The sequence below is a fragment of the Leptodactylus fuscus genome, unplaced genomic scaffold (assembly GCF_031893055.1).
Source record: "Leptodactylus fuscus isolate aLepFus1 unplaced genomic scaffold, aLepFus1.hap2 HAP2_SCAFFOLD_235, whole genome shotgun sequence".
Lineage (NCBI taxonomy): Eukaryota > Metazoa > Chordata > Amphibia > Anura > Leptodactylidae > Leptodactylus > Leptodactylus fuscus.
The window spans coordinates 86,717-93,938 of record NW_027440258.1 but is presented as its reverse complement, the minus strand read 5'-3'; positions in this window follow the sequence as shown (position 1 = coordinate 93,938).

Here is a 7,222-nt window from a genome sequence, read left to right as displayed (position 1 = left end):
GCGAAAGAGCGCGAGGAGGGGAGGACCGTCGTCCAACAAAGGATTCTAAAGCTAAGGCCGGAGGAGAAAGGTGAGAAGTAAGCGAGAACCGCTTCAGAAAGGACTGAAGTTGGGCATACTCCAACCACGAAAGGCGTAAGTCAGGGTGAGAGCTACATAACTGGGCAAAGGGAAGGAGCGGGGAATCACCCGCCACCTCCTGAAGACGAGTACAACTCTCTCTCTCCCAACAGAGGAACCGGTCCACGGAGCACCCAGGGGGAAACATAGGATTCTCGAAGAGAGGAGTCAAAGGGCCCGGAACACGGGCCAAGCGACCAGAAGAGCAGACCAGATCCCACACCTTCAGGAAGTGCGAGGGGAGAACGTAAAGGCCAGGGGGTTTGGGACGAAAGTGAGGTGGAATCCATGGCCAAGAGGAGAGCGAGGAGGATAACAGGTCAAATTCGATGGACATCCACTGCTTATCTTGGCGACGGAATTGCCAGTCAAACAGACGAAGCAAAACCGAGGCACGATAATAAAAGCGCACATCCGGAAGGCCGACGCCTCCCCTGGACTTACGTCTAACAAGAGTACTAAACCCAAGTCTGCTCCGAGAGGAGCCCCACACAAATCTCCCAAACAAGGATTGTACCCTAGCCAAAAAAGTAAGTGGAAGAGGGATGGGAAGGGCCTGAAATAAATACAAAAACCGGGGGAGGACATCCATTTTAAGGGCATGAATTCAACTGAACCAAGAGGGGAGACGAGTGCCATAAGAGCGTAGGTCCATAGTAATGGCATCCAAAAGTGGAAGATAATTAAGTTGGAACAGGGAAGCAGGATCAGGGGAGATACGGATCCCCAAGTATTTGAAGGAGGAAGGTTGCCATCTAAAAGGGAAAGTCTGCGCCAGAAATTCAGCCTCGGAAGGTGGAAGTGTGATATTAAGAGCCTCACTCTTAGATAAATTAACCTTGAAATTACTAAGGGCACCAAAACGGGAAAATTCACGTAGAATAGCCGGAAACGACACCCGCGGCTCAGAGACATAAAGCAAAAGATCATCCGTATATAACGCCGCTTTGACCACGCGAGACCCCAGGGGAATACCGTGAACATCTGGACAATGGCGCAACGCCACCGCCAGGTGCTCCATCACCAAAGCAAAGAGCAACGGCGAGAGGGGGCAACCCTGGCAGGTACCGTTACGGACAGAAAAAGGGTCCGAAATTACCCCCTTCGCCCGGACACGCGCCGACGCATTCCCGTAGAGAGCCAGAATCTTGCCCAAGAAGCCGGAACCAATACCAATTTGCACAAGGGTCTCCCGAAGAAACCCCCAGTGGATGCGATCAAACGCCTTCTCGGCATCAATCGAAAGCAAATTAGATCAGATTTATGATGACCCTAATAGAGTTGCCTTGGCCGAGTCCCATCTGTTGTCTATGCAGCAGGGAGTTAGAACTGCCGAAGATTATTGTACTGAGTTTCGTCAGTGGAGCTCTCAGTCAGGGTGGACAGACAGACCTTTGTTAACCCTTTTTAGACAAGGCTTATCTGATTCTGTAAAAGATGCTCTAGTAAGTCATCCAGTCCCTGAAAATCTAGGAGACTTTATGTCCTTGGCTATTTCTATTGATAGGAGGCTTAGGGAAAGGCGTAGAGAGAAATTAAGCAAACCTGGGTCCTCAGCTAAATCCTGGTCTGTCCTTTCGGAACCTATACCTCCTTCTGCTGTTCCTACCTCTAGTTCTATACCTGAAGAAGAACCAATGATATTGGGGTCCACAACCGCCTCCAGGAGAAAGTATCGCCTAGAAAACGCTCTGTGTCTGTATTGCGGCAAACCTGGACATATTCTGAGAAACTGTCCAACCAGACCTAAACCACCACCGGGAAACGCCAATGCCTGAGTGATTGCCGGGAGGGTCACTCAGGCACACAGGTACCTCCTAATAATATCGAGAAATGTTTACTCCCTGCTATTCTTGTTAATGGTAACAAAACTTTTGCATGTCAGGCGATGGTGGATTCAGGTGCCTCCATGAACTTCATCCATGAAGTTGTGGCGCAAGCTCTAGGAATTGAATTAATTCCCTTGAAATACCCATTTCAGGTATCTGGAGCAGATCTAACCCCTTTGTCTGAAGGGAAAATGTTAGCCCGTACTGCTGAGGTGCAGTTTTTTGTCGGCAGTTTACATGTTGAAAAAGTGTCATTTTTTGTTATGAAAAAACTGGCTGCAGACGTTATTCTTGGTTTACCCTGGTTGCGTGTACATAATCCAGTGTTTGATTGGGGAACTTCGGAGTTGGTTAGATGGGGAGATTCCTGTACTTCTCATATTAATACTGTTTGTACTATCAAAAACTATATCAAAATTCCGGAATTTATTACTGACTTCAAAGACGTCTTTGACGAGCTCAGTGCGGAGGCCTTGCCTCCACATCGACCTTATGACTGTGCAATTGATTTGGTTCCTGGAGCTAAACTACCCAAAGGTCACATTTTTAACCTTTCAGCTCCAGAGCGCGAGTCCATGCGCCAGTACATTAAAGAGAGCCTATCTAAAGGACATATCCGACCTTCAGTTTCTCCTGTGGGGGCGGGGTTTTTCTTCGTTGAAAAAAAAGATGGTGGCCTCTGACCTTGTATTGACTACAGGGAATTAAATAAGATTACGGTCAAAGACCAACATCCTCTGCCACTCATCCCCGGATCTTTTTAACCAGGTGGTGGGGGCTCGATGGTTTTCTAAAATTGACCTCCGCGGAGCTTACGACTTGATTCGGATAAGAGACGGGGATGAGTGGAAAACCGCATTTAATACCCCTGAAGGTCATTTTGAATACCTAGTTATGCCTTTTGGTTTGAGCAATGCTCCGGCGGTATTTCAACGTTTTGTGAATTACATTTTTAGGGATTTGTTAGGTAGATATCTAGTAATTTATTTAGATGACATCCTCATATTCTCACCAGACTGGGAGTCACATCAGCAACATGTAAAAGAGGTTCTTCTTAGGCTACGTCAAAACCTCCTCTGTGCTAAGTTATCCAAGTGTCAATTTGGAGTCCAGGAGATTGGTTTTTTGGGATACATCCTTACTCCTGGAACCATTGGTATGGATCCCAGAAAGGTATCTGCAGTACTTGAATGGGAGAAACCTACTACCTTAAAAGAAGTTCAAAGGTTTCTAGGTTTCGCCAACTATTACCGAAAATTTATCCGAAATTTTTCTTCTATTGTTAAACCTCTCACTGATTTGACCAAAAAGGCTGCGGATCCTGCCTCCTGGACACCAGAGACGAAGGTAGCGTTCGCCACCTTGAAACAACTCTTTACTTCTGCCCCAGTCCTGGTCCATCCTGATCCTGAATTGCCCTTTATTGTAGAGGTTGACGCTTCAGAAGTAGGTGTAGGAGCAGTCCTGTCTCAGGGCACTGAACCATTTACCAACCTCCAACCTATCGCCTACTTTTTCAGGAGGTTCTCCACTACAGAGGCCAATTATGATATTGGCAATAGAGAGCTTCTGGCGATTAAGTGGGCCTTTGAAGAGTGGAGACACTTCCTGAAGGGGGCCAGACATAAAATTACTGTACTAACTGACCACAAAAACTTATTATATTTAGACAAGGCGAAAAGATTAAATCCCCATCAAGCCAGGTGGGCTCTATTTTTCACTAGGTTCCACTTTGTAATTACCTACCGTCCCGGTTCAAGGAACACTAAGGCAGATGCCTTGGCTAGAAGTTTTGGTCTTAGTGGTAGTTCTGATGGGGAACCTGAAAATATACTTGCTCCTGGGGTGGTAGTGGCAGTTTTGATCTCGGATCTTGAAACCCGTATTCTCAACACTCAGGATGCTGCCCCTAGTGCGCTACCACCAGGTAAATTGTTTGTCCCTAGTCACCTCCGCTTGGAGCTCTTAGAGGAGATCCACTCCTCTGTTCTGGCAGGTCATCCAGGCATTACTGGTACTGGGAATCTGTTATCACGTACGTATTGGTGGCCATCTTGGCAACAGGATGCAAAAAGATTTTTTTCATTCTTGTGAGACCTGTGCCAGATCTAAGGTGCCCCATCAACTTCCAGCGGGTCTTTTACATCCACTCCCGCTACCCAATAGAACCTGGTCACACATCTCCATGGATTTTATTACCGATCTCCCTTCCTCTAAAGGGAAATCGGTAATTTGGGTTGTAGTAGATCATTTTTCTAAGATGTCCCACTTTATTGCCTTGAAAAAATTGCCTTCAGCTAAATTGTTGGCCTGGTTGTTTATCCGCCACATTTTACGTCTGCATGGTATTCCTTCAAATGTGGTGTCGGACAAGGGCGTACAGTTTGTATCCAGGTTTTGGAAAGCCTTTTGTAACAGGTTGGGAGTCTCTCTTTCTTTCTCCTCAGCCTTCCACCCAGAGACTAACGGTCAAACAGAGAGATTGAATCAATCTTTGGAACAGTATTTGAGGTGCTTTGTGTCTGATTGCCAAGATAAATGGAGTGAATATTTGCCCATGGCTGAATTTGCACTAAATAATCATGTCAACTCCTCGACTCGGTCGTCTCCTTTCCACATTAACTATGGTTTTCACCCCAGATTCTCCTCAGGAACAGGCAATGAATTTGCCTTTTCCTCAGTAGAGGACGTTGCTAAATCTCTCTGTACTGTATGGGCTGAAAGCCTGGCATCGCTGAGAAAAGCCCAGGCTAATCAAGTAAATTTCACCAACAGGAAGCGCCGCCCTGGACCTGACTTTGTGGTGGGTGACAAGGTCTGGTTATCCACAAAAAATCTCCAACTTAGTGTTCCATCCTCTAAGTTTTCCCCGCGTTTTATTGGTCCATATCCCATTTCTGAAATAATCAACCCTGTGTCATTCAAATTATCACTTCCTAGGTCCCTCCATATTCACCCAGTTTTTCATAAGTCCGTACTCAAAAAGTATGTTCCGGCAATGGTCACTCGTTCCCCACCCAAACCTGTGATCGTTCAGGGGGAACTAGAGTATGAGGTGGAACGGGTCATTGATTCACGCAGAGAATTCCCTTCAGTTCCTCATACATTGGAAGGGGTATGGACCAGAGGAGCGTGTTTGGGAGGCAGCCAGAGACCTTCACGCTCCTAGATTGGTGGAGAAGTTTTACCGTTCTTACCCTACTAAGCCAGGGGGTCCTCTTGAGGGTCCGGAGGCCCCTCCTCAAAGGGGGGGTACTGTCAGGATACGGAGTCGCCGCGGTCTCCTTGCTGCGCGGCGTCTCCCTGGGAGACGTGTTAGGAGTTCTATTGGGTGTGCTTAGGTCATTAAGGGTTAATCTTTTCCTTGCTCTCAGTCTCCATGCCATTAGCCATCAGGGGTGTTCTCTGCTGCTATTTAAACCCCACCCAGGCATGGATCCTTGCCAGCCATTCACTTGTGTTTCCTGGTTCCCCTGCTCAGTCTGATTCCCTGTCTGTTTGTATTCGGTCTGTTTCTTGGTTTGTATACCCGGCTTGTATTTTTGACTATCCCTTGTCTTTTGATTTGGTACCTTTTATTATATCTCCTGGTTCGACTTCTTGCTCGTCTGACCTCGCCTTCTCTTCTGTGTCTTGCTGGGACTTGTGGTCCTCCCTGGTTCCATGCTGTTTAGTCTTTGGTTTTGCATTGCATTTACACTGTGCTTTCTGTTTAGGTGTGACCCCGTGACTCCAGTCCCTAGCACTTTCAGGGCCTCCTCTTCCCTTATCCTAGCCGCCGGGATAGAAGCGTAGGAGTCGTGGTAGGCGCACTTCAATTAGGAAGTGCATTGGTCTGCCTCATCTCAGATACTACAGCATAGTCATAGCCGCAGGGCCTACGACCCCTTTTTGTCATTAGCTGCACAGTGTTGCTTTCCAGCTGTGTCCCTTTGCACTGCCTGACCCTGACTCCAATCCTTACAGTGACATTAATATTTAGTAGCTCCTCCTTTTGCCTCTAGTCGCTTCCTGCAGCTTTTAATCAGTTCCTGGATCCTGGATGAAGGTATCTTGGACCATTCCTCTTTACAAAACAATTCAAGTTTAGTTAAGTTTGATGGTGGCCGAGCATGGACAGCCCGCTTCAAATCATCCCACAGATGTTCAATGATATTCAGGTCTGGGGACTGGGATGGCCATTCCAGAACATTGTAATTGTTCCTCTGCATGAATGCCTGAGTCGATTTGGAGCGGTGTTTTGGATCATTGTCTTGCTGAAATATCCATCCCCGGCGTAACTTCAACTTCATCACTGATTCTTGAACATTATTCTCAAGAATCTGCTGATACTGAGTGGAATCCGTGTGACTCTCAACTTTAACAAGATTCCCGGTGCCGGCATTGGCCACACAGCCCCAAAGCATGATGGAACCTCCACCAAATTCTACAGTGGGTAGCAAGTGTTTTTCTTGGAATGCTGTTTTTTTGGACGCCATGCATAATGCCTTTTTGTATGACCAAACAACTCAATCTTTGTTTCATAAGTCCACAGGACCTTCTTCCAAAATGAAGCTGGCTTGTCCAAATGTGTTTTTGCATACCTCAGATGACTCTGTTTGTGGCGTGCTTGCAGAAACGGCTTCTCTCTCATTACTCTCCCATACAGCTTCTCCTTGTGCAAAGTGTGCTGTATTGTTGACTGATGCACAGTGACACCATCTGCAGCAAGATGATGCTGCAGCTCTTTGGAGGTGATCTGTGGATTGTCCTTGACTCTTCTCACCATTCTTCTTCTCTGCCTTTCTGATATTTTTCTTGGCCTGCCACTTCTGGGCTTAACAAGAGCTGTCCCTGTGGTCTTCCATTTCCTTACTATGTTCTTCATAGTGGAAACTGACAGGTTAAATCTCTGAGACAACTTTTTGTATCCTTCCCCTGAACAGCTATGTTGAACAATCATTGATTTCAGATCATTTGAGAGCGGGCTGTCCATGCTCGGTGACCATCAAACTTAACTGAACTTGAATTGTTTTGTAAAGAGGAATGGTCCAAAATCCCTTCATCCAGGATTCAGGAACTGATTAAAAGCTACAGGAAGCGACTAGAGACTGTTATCTTTGCAAAATGAGGATCTACTAAATATTAATGGCACTTTTCTGTTGAGGTGCCCATACTTTTGCACCAGTCAAATTTTGGTTTAATGCATATTGCACATTTTCTGTTAGTAAAATAAACCTCATTTCAATCCAGAAATATTACTGTGTCCATCAGTTATTAGATATATCAAACTG